Consider the following 16,451-nt stretch of genomic DNA (forward strand, 5'->3'; position numbering starts at 1 on the left):
AATTGGACATTTGGCTACTATATTCTCTTTAATTCGAGAGAATTTCTTTTGAACAACTGACCTAATCACATCTATTGGGTACCCGTTTTTGGATAAAGTATCCGTAATTGTTTCCAATTCCTCATCTAATTTTAACTTGGAACAATCTTAAGAGCACGATGTGTTTGGGTTCAAATTAGATTTATCTTACGTTTTTAGGACAAAATTAATCCCAACGAGTGTACAAACCTGTAAATGTTGGTTTGCGGTATATAGATGTATGGTAACTAGATGGCGTTTTTGCTACGAATACATCAAGGAAAGCTATGGATGAATTGCACTCTCCCTCATAGGTGTACTTTAACGCGGGATGCATTCCATTGAGTAAGAAGCAAAAAGGTGTTTGCTTCCGTTTGGTTATTAAATAAACAGAACGTGTCGTCAACATATCGGAAGTACACTAATGGTTTTTATGGGTCCAGATAGTAAGCGCTCTTCATAGACCCCCGCAAAAATATTCGCCATGGTTTGTCCAAGTACTGAGCACATGGCCACACCATCTTTTTGCCGATACATAATATTGTTGAAACTAAATTCCACAGATGTCGTGGCAAATTTCATAAGTTCAATAAAGATGTTTCCAGGAATAGGAGGAGGTGATATCCGGCCCCGATATAAAAAATCTGCACAGTCTCTAGTTTCCAAAACAGGGATACATGTAAAAAGATTGCTAATGTCATAGGAGCACAATAATCTATTAACAATTTTAGACTTTTTAATAAAGTCAGCAAAATAAAATGAATCTTTAAGACAATATTTACTATAATGTTGTAAAACATGTTGTAAAAAGTCAAAGATCCATTTTGAGACCTTGTGTTGCGATTACCCTACCATGGAGAGAATGGGCATTAATGGATATACGCTTTATGGGTTTTAGGGAAACCATATAGCCTTGGGCGGATAGATCCAGAGGGGCTTTCTCACTAGCTATGTTCGTCGGAAGTACACCGTTTTCGACCCACTTGACCAGTTTCTTTTGAAATTTGGTTCCTAATGAGGCGGTCGAATCATGAGTTGCAACAGGGCCCAATTTTGTAAATTTGTCTTTGTCATCTAGTATTACTAACATTTTGTCAACGTACTCATGATGATTTAGTATAACCACCCCTGACCCTTTATCAGGCCTAGTAATGACTAATCATGGGTCTTGTCGTAGGGTTTTAAAAACTGCAAAATGCTCTTTGCGCCATTTAAACTCAGAATGCGACACTGGTGTACTGGCGTAACTGTGAGCAAGGCCATTCAATTTTGCCTTGAGATTCCTAGTTTTGGTTTCAGAGACTGGTGCAAGTCTCTCCGCTTGGGCATTGAGGATTTCACATTCAGAAAATACCTCTTCCCGTTTAACACCGGGCAAAGGAATACAAAAATCTAACCCATGATCAAGGACCAGTAGTTCTGAAGGTGACAAGTCATGGGAAGATAAATTAAGAACGTTACTTGCAATATTTGGGTTGGTAGTACACCCAAACTTTTTATATATTAAGTGTTGCAATTTGTTATTTGATTTAAGAACTAATTTTTTAACATCTCGTTCTTGTAAAATTGCAACATATCGTGCAAAACGAACTTTATCAAATTATATTCTAACGGATATAAAAAAACTACTATATATATATATATATATATATATATATATATATATATATATATATATATATATATATATATATAACGCAACATAAAGGGAAGACTTAAATTCTTGATTAAAAACGTTTAAAATAAAGTCAACGTTTAAAATAAAGTTAAGGGTGAAGAGAAGACAAGAATAAAATGGGGGAGTCAGCTGACCGGTTGCGCCCTCGCTTTATCAAAGCTGTATCGAGGGATTTGTTTTGGACAAAAAAAAACGAATGGGATTCGAAAATATGTAAAAATAAAATCACGTTGCGTTACGTTATGTATGGAGAAAAAATGGGGGAAAGTTTTTAAATACAGCAATGTTATATAACTCGAATATCCTAGACACTAAACACGCTTAAACCGAAGAGACATTCCTCCTGTTTACAGACGGAAGGCCTTCTCAACCGAACGTGGACAGTCTGCAAGATCTTTAAATTAAATAATGAGTGAGCACAACTCAAAAAAAAAAAGTTCGTTGCACAAGACCGGCTTTGTTATAAAGATTCGAACCTTGGATCTTATGTATTTCAGTCCAGCGCCCTAATCCATTACGCTATGATGCCATTGACGATTAATTGCTTCATTTTTTATCGTTTATCTGTTCACGTAGTTTTGTTGTAAGTGTGTGTGTGTATATGTGTGTGTGTGTGTCTGTGTGTGTGTGGGGGGGCATATGCCGGTCGTTGTATTTATTATAGTTTTTTCGAGTTTCGATGTAATTGCTATCAAAACTCAGCAAAACAAAAACCAAAAAAAAAAAAATGAACAAAGAAGTCGTCTCCATCAAAAATGAACAACTTACAATTTATATTAGGTCAATGCAAAAACAATACCGTCTTCTCACATATGTTACTTATATATATATAATTTCTGAATTAATTCATTGATACATATATAGCCATATTATATAATTTTTTTAAGCGCATTTTTCGCTCTACCGAATTGCGTTATCTGTTTCCGTTCTCAATCTCTTAACTCATTTTTTGTAAGCTTTTCGTCAGCATGGACAAAATTTGAATCCGCACGATTTTCTTGTTCCAGTTCAAACTAGGCCGAAAAGCTGCCGAGACAGCTCGTGATATCAATGATGCTTTGATCCGAAGAACCACTAACGAACGTGTGGTTTAAGAAATTTCGCAATAGTTGTGGCGTGACCCTCTCCGGGAGCGGTAGGGCTCCACATTGGGAGAGATTAAGCCTCCGATACACTGAAGGAAGCCGGGAAACTATGCTTGTATTGATTGTTAAGCATTAGTGCCTGCCCGGGTAGCGGCGGACAACCTTGCTGAAAGGAAGAGTTGAGTTGTGAATTTTATTATGTTTTTGTAAAACCGATATATACATTTTATTGTTGGTGGAAAAGTGACACTTTGATGTCGGTTTGAGAACATAGCGAATATGATTTCGTTTCTGTAGCCAGACGAAGGGTAACGGGGGGTAATCCTCCCTGTTTGTGGGAACCGAAAGCTGCGAGCGTTCGCAGAATCACCAGCACACACACATGGGATCGGGAATTCCCCGGAATGACGTATTGATTGGCGATTGGTCTAGAGAACAACCTACCCTACCCACCAACTCACTATATAAGCGCATCCTCAGGCCAAAATCAGTCAACTGGAGACTTTTGGCTGGGTCTTGAGAGAACCTAACACTAATCGAAAAATCGTCGCCACACACCTTCCACCATCCGTCGCTACCGTAAAACACGGAGAGTAAGATTCAATAGAGTGTTTTGTAAGAGATCAAAATTGGACAATTGTATATAAGTTTATATTATATTTTGTAAATTTGACTTGAATTAACTCGTAGAATAGAGAAAGCTGAGTTTGTCTTTCTTTTCTGTGCATGAAAATCTATTCACTTCCAGAGTGATACGGCATATCAACCCGAAGGTTAAATTGTAACCGACCAACCGATCCTCGAGATCCTGCTGCGCCGGGAGAACTCGCGGAGAATTCCCTGTGAAAGACGATAAAGATGCGTGGGCTGGGAAGATCACAGTTGGTAACCTGTGACAAAGTAACCGTTCACATAGTGATGAGAGCCTCGAAGATGAATACGGTCGCGGCCGGCCAACTGTGGTTCATAGCGAACATTTGAAAGCCTTAATTGAAGCCGATACTCACAAAACCACACAGGAAGTTGCTGTTGAACCTGAGGTCGACCACTCCACAGTCATTCACCATTTAAAGCAAATATGGGAGTAAAAAAATGTTGAATAAATTGGTGCCGCATAAAACTGAACAATAATAAAAAATCGTCCTGTTGAGGTGTCTTCTACGCTCCTTCTGCGCAACCAAAACGACCCATTTCCCGAATGGATTATGATGTGTGATAAGAAGTGGAGCCTCTACGACAAGCAACACAGTGGCTAGATACCGGAGAAGCTCCACAACACTTCCTGAAGCCGAAATTGCACCAAAAAAATGTTATGGTGACTGTTTGGTGGTCTGCATCCGATCTCATCCATTACAGCTTCTTGAATCCTGGCGAAACGATAACGGCTGAGAAGTACTGCCGACAAATTGATAAATACACCAGAAGTTTCAACGTATGTTCCCGAGATTAATCTATATGAAGAGACCAATTCTCCTCCATACCAACGCTCGCCCGCATGCTGCTCAACAGTCCCTGCAGAAGCTGAAGGAATTGGTCTACGAGACTCTACCTCATGTCAAATCCACAGGACCTCTCGCCCACCGATTATCACTTTTTCAAGCATCTCGATAACTTCCTGTGCGAAAAAATGCTGCAAAAGCCGAGATGATGCCGAATCTGCCTTCAATGACTTCATCGCTTCCAGAAATCCAGATTTCTATGCTAATAGAATAAATAAACTTGTTTCCCGATGGCAAAAATGTGCCGATTCTAAGGGCTCATATTTTGATTAAAAAGTTCATTTAAAAAAAGTCATGATTTTTTGAAGTTGAACGTTAAAAACGACATTATTTTTGCACCAACTTAATAATAATACTAGAATATTGCCTTATGTATACCAATCTTATATATATATATATATATATATATATATATATTATTATTATTATTATTATTATTATTATTATTATTATTATTATTATTAACGTTTTCTCTGTTTAGTAACACATGTTTTCGCTACTGAATCTTATCAACGATCCAGTAACTTCGCCAGACTTGGACAGAAGTAGTTATCATGATTTGAAAAGACGGTATTAGAAGAAGACGATTCAAAATTAAATTAAATTAAATTAAATGCTGTCGGATCTAAATGGAGATCCCCCCTTTTTGTAATCGTCTTCTTCTAATACCGTCTTTTTAAATCATAACAACGACTTCTGTCCAAGTCCGACGAAGTTATTGGATCGTTGATACGATTTGGTCGCGGAAACATGTGTAACTAAACAGATAAAAGGGTAATATATTTTTCTCTGCAATAGTAGTGAGCACCTTCTTCAAGTTTTCACTATTTACCAGTTCTGCTATATATATATAAATATATATATATATATATATATTCACACTCACGCGTGTGTGTAAGAGTATTAAAAAGAATAAAAATAGAACAGTTCCGAATATAACTGAATAATATTAGCACGTGGATAAATAATTACTAGCAGATCGAGTTAAAAACCTGTGTTTGTGAAATTATTTAATATATTTTAGCTGTGATTATTTAGGTGTATCAGAATTTTTGTTGGAATTTTTTACACCCCTAACACGAAACTGCGAATAAAATATAAAAAAACTCGTAATTTCTCTTTTAAAAGTGGGTTGTTTATTTTCTTTATAGATGATACTTCCAAAATAAATTATTAAAGTTGTATAAAAAGTAATAGAAATATTTTTCTTTTATTTTTTAAAAACAGTAATCAAATTAATCGAATTTTAGGAGTTCAGTATTTTTCAATTTTTAAACTTTAAAAATCTATCAAAATTTTTCTATTGATTCTATTTTTACGATATTTTAAGGGTCAATGTGAAATTTTATACTGTTTCCAATAAACTCAATGTAATATTTTAAACAAACGTTGTTTTTTAATTCACCCCCCCATTTTGAAATGTCTATTAAAAAGTAAATAATTCATTTACTCACCCAAGTTTTAAATAATTGATTTACTCACAAATTGAAGATAAAAGACCAATAAATAATATATTCAAATTTAAAACAACAAAAAAGTAGTGTTTTTAGAAATTTACCTGTAAATTCCGAAGTTTAAAACCTTTTTTTTAAATCATGTTGTTTTTTATTTGTTTTTGTTTTTTTTTTAAATTAAACCTTGGTCCTTGCTCCTTTAATTGAAAAAATATTAGGGTTTGAATACAGTTTTCGAGTAGTTATAAGCTTGGAAAGATAGCGGGTCAAATTAATTCACCCCCTATTTTGAAATGTCTATTAAAAAGTAAATAATTAATTTACTCACCAAAGTTTTATATATCAAAAATTTAAGATAAAAGATCAATAAATAAGCTATTCAAATTTAAAACAAATAAAAGTACTGTTTTTAGAAATTTACCTGTAAAGTCCAAGTTTAAACCCTTTTTTTAAATCACGTTGTTTTTTCTTTGTTTTTGGTTTTATAAATGAAACCTTGGTCCTTGCTCCTTTAATTGAACAAAAAAATTAGGGGTTGAATTACATTTTTCGAGGAGTTATAAGCTTGGAAACACAGGGAGGTCGAATTATTCAATATTTTCCACAAAGTTTCTGACACACCTAGTGATTATTTGCCAGGACAGGGCAATAAAATGGACAAAACTCACTTAAAAATTCCGAGGTTTGTACTTGGTGATGTTTAGCGATAAAGCGGAGATAAATAATGACAGACTTCCGTCGGCAGTCCTTTAATTTTTGAAGCCTCGCTAAGACATGTGCTTTAACCAAACTTAAGTCCTTTTAACATTATGGTCAAGACGGCTATCATTAGGGGATGCGTTTAAATTTCAATCATATTAAAGGTGTGATAGTCCTTTAAATATGATAATAATTTTGCAGGAACATCACCGTTTTTATCTCGGCATTCCTAATCCCGTTTTTGTGAAAGATTCTTCTTTTTTTCTTCTATTGTTACGTTATCTGTTTATCTATCGGTCAAGCGGCAAGTAACATCTTAACTTCGTTCCTTCTCAGCGATAACTTTTTACTATCTTTGTCACTACTTTCGATTCTGTCTTCTGTTTTCTCCGCCCTTCTCTCTCTCTCTCTCTCTCTCTCTCTCTCTCTCTCTCTCTCTCTCTCTCTCTTTTGATATCTCGCGCTTTTGAAATCTTTCAACGCCGCACGAATGTACACTTCCTGTTCGGTGCCTACCACACCCTTCCACACGGCCTTTCGTCCGGCTCGGCCAACAATAAAAAATATCAACGCCATTCTGCCTGTCCACCTATCGGGCTGTCACCTCAATGAACGTCTTTGTGGCCATTCGATCAATGTGTCTCTATCACCCGTTTGATTCCCTTTCTTTTCGGACCGCCTTAAACCCCCGCGAGGGTTGTGGTTGTCGTCGAACGGGGAGCGGATAGAAGGGGAAGATAAGGTTTTGCTCCCTGCCTAATTTGTAAGATTACTCTGGATAATATCTGTAATGGAGCCGATAGTTCCACCCACTAACATCAACAACATCCCTGCACTATTCGCTCGGTCAAAATCGATGCGGGTCATCGAGAAAACGACAGAAAACTAAAATTGCAGGAACCGGCCTTGTCCGTATTTGTCGCTGCTGATAAAAATAGCTGCTAAACGACATTTGATGATGGTCGCCGGCTTTTGATTAAAAGGCTTTTCCTCTTTTCTTTTCTTTTTCTGGACACCTTTAATGCATCCACAGTAGAATTTGAAATAAACGAAGTTATGGAAAATAGAGTTGATCTTTCGTAGTACAATTTGTACACAGTTCTTTACGGTGGTATACACATTCATACACAATGATTAAGAAACATACATGCACAGGCACACATATATATATATATATACATGCACAGGCACACACACACACACACACACACGCATATACATATATATATATATATGTATATATATATATATATATATATATATATATATATATATATATATAAAATGAAAATTACAATTACATTTACCAAAATCTAAGGTGGTAAAAGTATATTATAAATATTAATTCTTTAATATTTATAAAGTTATCTCAGCCAGACGTAAAAGCTCGATAAAACCAAATAGGAAATAGAGCTTATAATACGAGCAAACAGTTAATAAAACATGTTAAAAACACTTTGAAATGAGTTAAAAACATACTTAATCAGAAAAGGAAACTCTAGATAAGTGGATAGTCCTTAATCCGCGGAGTTTCGAAGAAATACTTTCCTTCTCATCAGAGGGTAGGAATTAGCAAAATGCGGGATAGGATTTTGCATACAAAAGTATTTAATGAAACAACAAGTAAGTCAAAGATCTTACTTGAAAACAAAAATGTGAAGCAAAGGGAATATGGTGATTACGCATGAATGGATAGTCTGGTGGAAGATATGTGTATTCACCTTTTTCTTCACCATATTCTCTCTGCTTCACTTCACAGGGGATGGAGCTTAGTTGATAAAGTGGAACCGATTATATTGAAAACTCTTTTTGGGACTTTATCTAACAGGGAGAGACTAGTGGTAGTTGTACAAGCCCAGATGTGGCAACAATACTCCATGCATGGACGAATGGTGGTCTTATAGAGTTACAGAATACTATCAGGCGTGAGTAGTCCTCTACCTCGATAGAGGGAACCCACCTTCTTTGTAGCAGCCTGTGCAATGTCCTCTATGCATTTGTTCCAGCCCATATTGCCCGCAAATGTTAGTTTTCACGAATCAATCAGCGTTTTTTCTAAGAAAAATAAACTGAGATATAGTTTATCTTTTATTGTTTATTGAAGAGGATGCGAAATCTTTCTCTCTATATTAAAAATCGGCCTTGTATTAATCTAGGTGTGCTACACACACACACACACACACACGCATATATATATATATATATATATATATATATATATATATATATATATATATATATATATATAATGTTAATCGTGTTAATCGTGACACCCTGCACTGAAGAATCCCGAAAGGATGAAACACTAGTGTCTGTAGGTATTTAATTATTATAGTAAAACATAATTATATATATATATATATATATATAAAGATTATTTCCATCAGATTTATGATGCTAGTTGCAGTGAAATATGTTAAACAGGTTGAAGATTAGTTTCCTGTTGAATATGAGCAGCTTGATTTAAGTTGCTAACAGATAGTTTAATTTGTTTATCAAGAGGAGAGTTTAGGAACTGATTGTTGATAAGCACCTGTTTTATATTTTATTAGTTTACTGAAGAATATTCTTTGAAGAAATCACTTTCGCGCGATATTTAGGATTATATATTATTGAGATTTTATAAAGAATCGGCCATTCGCTTTTGTAATTTAAGATGTCGAAATTAACGGATGTATGTTTTTTAAACACAGAGTTGATGAATTCATCGTTACTTGAGTCAGTAAGAACGTCAAAAGCGGATTTTGTTATTAGTATTTAGTTCATAGGTAAAGGTAAGGACTGAATTAGTTTGGAATGAACTTTTAAATCACTCATTTCTTTAATATTATCAGCAAGCATGAGTATATCATCTACATACTTAACGTAAATAGTTTTCTTTGAATATTTTGTTTGCAAGATTGGCCTTATAAAAGTTGCTAAACGTTGGTCCTAGAATGGAACCCATAGCAACGCCATACACCTGTGTGCAGGTGTTTCCCTGGTGATCATAATTGTGCACATTAATAATAATTTATTTAAGATTAAAGTGATCATATCCTGGAATTGGTTAATTATTTTAAGTGGAGGAAGGGTTGGATTTATATATATATATATATATATATATATATATATATATATATATATATATATATTAGTCAATGGCCCATGCTTCTGTTCAGTTTTGAAAGACAAAGGATACCCCTTAGCGGCAGTAGCGCGTGTAATTGTGAGTCAAGGGTTGCGCAGTCACCAACCACAGCTCTCCTGAATCGGCACTGTTTGAGTCCAGTGGCAAGGAGATGACCAGAACGACTGGAAACAATGCCGAGATAAGCGAAGAGCACATACAGCACCTGAAAGGCCCAAATGGTCACCCATTTAGTACTGACAAGGTTCAACGTTATTTAACTTCGGTTATTCAGCGGGAACTGGTGTGTCAACGTGATTATGCCGTATAGTCAATAATAATGTGGATGTGTGAAGAGAGATAGGGCGTGAAATATGTGTGGATATGTGAAAATGAAAACAGAAAATCCAAAACAACGTACATAACAATTAACGTTTAGCCTATACCTCACGTCCCTTGAGGTAATATACTCACATACACATCAGATTTAAAAACTTCCTATCACATTCCCCCAAGGAGGAGGCAGTTAATTAAGAAGGACCTTCAAGAAATGTGAACGAACCTAATTAGCTTCGCTTCCAAAGAGATCTTTTTGCTTCTACTTGCAACTGTGGACTTCCTTCCAGGATTCAACGTTGTACAGGTAATTCTAGTTTACGCTTAACTTACAATGGAATGTTGTATTTTAAACTTATTTTACATATACTCATTTAGATAAACTTATTTTACATATACTCATTTAGATAAACTTATTTTACATATATTCATTTAGATAAACTTATTTTACATATACTCATTTAGATAAACTTATTTTACATATACTAATTTAGATAAACTTATTTTACATATACTCATTTAGATAAACTTATTTTACATATACTCATTTAGATAAACTTATTTTACATATATTCATTTAGATAAACTTATTTTACATATACTCATTTAGATAAACTTATTTTACATGTACTCATTTAGATAAACTTATTTTACATATACTCATTTAGATAAACTTATTTTACATGTACTCATTTAGATAAACTTATTTTACATGTACTCATTTAGATAAACTTATTTTACATATACTCATTTAGATAAACTTATTTTACATATACTCATTTAGATAAACTTATTTTACATATACTCATTTAGATAAGCTTATTTTACATATACTCATTTAGATAAACTTATTTTACATATACTCATTTAGATAAACTTATTTTACATATATTCATTTAGATAAACTTATTTTACATATACTCATTTAGATAAACTTATTTTACATATACTCATTTAGATAAACTTATTTTACATGTACTCATTTAGATAAACTTATTTTACATATACTCATTTAGATAAACTTATTTTACATGTACTCATTTAGATAAACTTATTTTACATATACTCATTTAGATAAACTTATTTTACATATACTCATTTAGATAAACTTATTTTACATATACTCATTTAGATAAACATATTTTACATGTACTCATTTAGATAAACTTATTTTACATGTACTCATTTAGATAAACATATTTTATATATACTCATTTAGATAAACATATTTTACATGTACTCATTTAGATAAACTTATTTTACATGTACTCATTTCGATAAACTTATTTTACATATACTCATTTAGATAAACTTATTTTACATACACTTAATAAACTTATTTTACATGTACTCATTTAGATAAACTTATTTTACATATACTCATTTAGATAAACTTATTTTACATATACTCATTTAGATAAACTTATTTTACATACACTCAATAAACATATTTTACATATACTCATTTAGATAAACTTATTTTACATACACTCAATAAACTTATTTTACATATACTCATTTAGATAAACTTATTTTACATACACTCAATAAACATATTTTACATGTACTCATTTAGATAAACTTATTTTACATGTACTCATTTAGATAAACATATTTTATATATACTCATTTAGATAAACATATTTTACATGTACTCATTTAGATAAACTTATTTTACATGTACTCATTTAGATAAACTTATTTTACATATACTCATTTAGATAAACATATTTTACATGTACTCATTTAGATAAACTTATTTTACATATACTCATTTAGATAAACTTATTTTACATGTACTCATTTACATAAACTTATTTTTGATATACTCATTTAGATAAACTTATTTTACATATACTCATTTAGATAAACTTATTTTACATGTACTCATTTACATAAACTTATTTTAGATATACTCATTTAGATAGACTTATTTTACATATACTCATTTAGATAAACTTATTTTACATGTACTCATTTAGATAAACATATTTTACATGTACTCATTTAGATAAACTTATTTTACATGTACTCATTTAGATAAACATATTTTACATATACTCATTTAGATAAACTTATTTTACATATACTCATTTAGATAAACTTATTTTACATATACTCATTTAGATAAACTTATTTTACATATACTCATTTAGATAAACTTATTTTACATATACTCATTTAGATAAACATATTTTACATGTACTCATTTAGATAAACTTATTTTACATGTACTCATTTAGATAAACTTATTTTACATGTACTCATTTAGATAAACTTATTTTACATATACTCATTTAGATAAACTTATTTTACATATACTCATTTAGATAGTGCCGCAACTTTAACCATTAATTACGACGATTACCGTTCTGAATTTTATAGATGAGGATTTGTTAACAGTATCACTTGTTTTCTTTTAATTACTTTCCTCATCTTGACTGCTATTTTCAAAATGCTTTAGACTAGGCACCGCCGTAACTGGGGGGGGGGGCAGGTAAGTACTTTTTGACGGACCGTTTTTTTTTAAATCTACCAAAAATTAGGCAATCATGCGATCAATACGGCTATGTCGGTTGGGCATTAGAATACGCCGACTGCCCCCTGCAGAGGGTAAAAGTCCCCCAATGGGGGTCCTGGATATGACCTTAAACGATATCCAATGGTGAGGCCCCACCTTGTGGGTTTTGGGGAGTGTGGAGCCACCCTTTAATTACCATTGCTCCCAGGTCCACTCTAACCCGGAGTGGTAGTACCTTTTAGGGTTCCAACTATGGGTTAAATAGAAACCTACGTGAAAACAAATATATTCTATTAAAAAAAAAATTCTTAAATCTTTGGATTCGGCATTAAATAACCCGAACAGGCTTGATATGCCGTAAAACAAAAACAACCAAACAGCCAACATCCGATCAATATGAAATTTTCAGCGATTATTAAGAGAAGAATGAACTTTATAACAGTGTACTTATTTTTCATAAGCAATATTTATATATATATATTTGCTTACAAAATCCCCCTTGTTTTGAGGGAGTTCCAAATATGCTTAAAATAATCATCTGAAACTGAACAAAACATATTGTGTTGTTGTAAGGGACAGGATTATAGATTAAGAAAAACAAAAACAAACTTGTTTGCCTACCTTATTTTGACGTCTGAATGTCAGAAATTCGATTGTGTTTAATTATTCCGCTTTTGAGTTTTGAAGTGTGAAATTCGATGAATATGTTAAGTAAAATAGTTAATTTAAGTTACGGAAAAAAATTGTTAAAATATTTATACGAAAAAAGCAATTTTCAAATCTTTGATAAATAAATTAACAATTTTTTAGGGAGCCGAATAATGCATGGCCATTATTAAACAGGGAATGCTTTGAAGAATCGATACAAAAAATCGATAAATATTGGGCCATTTGTGTTAAAAATATCATCATTTTTTCGATCCCGTTTGAAAACGTTCGCCGCCTTTCGACTACGGTGGACCAAACGCGCTGAAATATACTTTTTTATTCTGCTTTAAATTGCCCCTCCCCCATTTTTGGGAGTCTGACCCCCACACACATACACATTAAAAACCAAACTCATACAAATGATCACCCATCTGGGACTGGCCAGCCTCAGCGTTTATAATACATTGAACTTTTCGTCACTGAAAAATAAGTTTTTTTGGCCTGTTTGGTCTTCCGTAGTTTGCTTTTTATCAAGTACAAATGTAAACATTGTATCAAATCGACGCGAAGTAACTGGTTTGCCTATATGAATAAGTGGAATTATTTGAACTTCAGGTACTTATAGTATTTTTTTCATATTCTCATAGAAAATAACACTAAATCTTAGTTAGACAAGAAACAAACAAATTAATTTTTTCAAAAACCTTTTTTAACTATATATACGTTTTTTTGGGGAAGACAAAAAATGTCAATTATTAACTTTTTGGGAAAATTTAACATTTACAATTTCATTAAACATAGTAGAAAAAGTTTTACATTATTCTGGTTTCTATATGATAAAATTCGGGGTTTTATTTTTCTGGAAAAAAAAGTTACTCAGAAATAATGTATTTTAATAAATGTAATTTAGTTTTAAAAAACAACAACTTGATTTTTCGGCCATTTTCCTACTTTAGACGATGTAACCGCCGACCTTCTCTAATTGTGTTTTATCTAACTCGAGTTAATTTCTTTCGAACTCGGAAATCTGTATGCAATTTCAAACAGAACTTTTTTTTTATTTAATTCACGTTTCTTGTTCTGTCTCCCAGGCTTGGATAGAAATTCTAATTAATTCGCAATTATATTTTTAAATGTTGCCTGCACTTAGAATTGAAACTTTAACCTCCCGAAAAGTGTAACAACTGAAATTACCAAGTACTTTATTAACTGCGGAAAATTACATTCAATATAAGAAACGTAGTCCTAAGCAAACTAATAATTAAGACTATTTCATAATGAGCATCACGTTCCTTTCAGAAAATGTCACTGCGGGATGTTGCTTTTTACAACCATCAATAAGTTAATGTCAAATCATCGCAATTTTCTTATTGTTCTGCTGTAACCATGGTGCCATTCTTCGCCGACTTCTGTTTCTCCGTGATTTTAAATCAAAGATTGTGTCGTGACAAACCAGTTCCTTCTTTTGTCTTTGGTTCATCCACTGTGCTTGTTTATTCTATTCTGCATGCATAATATAATTAAGGGCCATTCTTTCTTTATGGAACGACCATTGAAGAGGTGAGTTGATTCGAGAGTATTGTTTCTTCAACGGGTTTACTCTAGATAAACCATAGCCGCCTAATGCTCTTTCTACTATCAGCGTTGCTGCTGCTAATTAATGTGTTGTAATACAACAACAAACAGAACGTTAGTCAGAATCATAGTCGAAGTTAATAATTTTTAAAAACTATCGAAGTTATTAGCATGGGGTGTTTTGTCACCCCAATTTTGCTTAATGCTCATAGTCCTGGTTGTCAACGTATTCCTTTCCTCAGTGAGAATATGGCACACGTGCTATGGAGCAGTTGTATCACAGTTTTCTTTGGAGATGAATTAGATTGAAAATGGAATGATTATGTAATGACCTCATATTAATTTTTCTAGCTATTTCAATTTATAGAAACATTTTGTGTTTACATTTGAGAGCATACATACACTATTTAAATTCATAGAAACATTTTGTGTTCATCAAAGATATTCAGAAATAAAAAAAATGTGAGTATTTTTTTTAAATTAGATTTTAACATTTTTTTTTTAGTTTTATAATTTATTTTATTGTATTAGTTTTGTATTAATATCAGCAAACTACATGCACCTCAAACTGTTCAACGGGAACTGTAGATATATCCTGACAGAGCAGGATAAGTATATTTTACAAGAAAATATCACTATAAACATTTTTGTATTGGGGTATATACACACCCCATGGAACTAACCATGTTTGGAACACCCAGGTGACTAACTCTGAGTTAAAAGAAACAAGCTTGTGGCATTCTGTTCGAGAGCATCGTTTTTTTTTTTTGGATCTGAAATTGAAAGCGCAATTAAATGGAGTTAACTACCCTAGAAGGGTAAAAATTGTGTTGTGAAGGAACATAACTGGCTATACACCGGTTACAAACTGTATATATATATTGGACTGTTTGGCAGACAGCGGCAGACAGCGGCAGACAAGCAGTCGCAGTAAGACGGATAGTCTTACGTGTTGATTATCAGACTTTCTTCCCCATACTTGTTACTATGTACTTCTATTTACCTTAGGCGAGCAGCCTTACGTTTCTGTATTATAAATAAACCCCATTACACATACCACTCGGTGTAACTCACGTTTGTCTTTATTTCCTAAGTATTTAGGAATATAACAAATTGAATCTATTATTAATTATAATAATTAATTATTTTACAGCAAGTCTTTTTGAAACACTGAAGCTGATTAAAGTTATGGTCGCTTTGCTTTTTATTATAATGTGTAAATGTTATCTTTTTTTATCTGGAATGTACTGCATTTTGATTTCTAACGCATCTCACATGTGTCTAGTGTTATATTTATTGGAAAATTAATATTTTGTGTTTTAAATATAATGAATCTCTTTTCCTTTTCAGTTGGTAGGTCTTTTCAGGATCTAGCCCTATATTGTTTGCGGTTCGGTTATATATTAGAACTACGGCCTATGAATTCTGATTATTATTGCAAAATAACCGAATGATGTTTATACATGCAGACATTAAATGTTTAACATATTTACTTTTATTTCTTGCCTACACATCAATTTCCTTAACTTTCAGTTGCATCTTACTATATATATATATATATATATATATATATATATATATATATATAAATATATAATGTGTGTGTATTTCATTGAAACTATATAATTCAACACTTTCTCACACCTAAAGCTATGCTATATCTCTCAGATATGTATCTTACACTGTCTTATTTGAAGGTATTTGATAAAGTCAAGAAAAATATCCGTAATTTGTTTGGTTCAACCAGTTTTCTTTCTCTCAACTTCTCACTCACATATGTGATGTTGCTAGTCTCAGTCATTTTACTGTTATGGCGTGTGTTCTTCAGA

Source organism: Euprymna scolopes, chromosome 18 (assembly GCF_053919585.1).
Source record: "Euprymna scolopes isolate OS-2025 chromosome 18, ASM5391958v1, whole genome shotgun sequence".
Taxonomy (NCBI): domain Eukaryota; kingdom Metazoa; phylum Mollusca; class Cephalopoda; order Sepiida; family Sepiolidae; genus Euprymna; species Euprymna scolopes.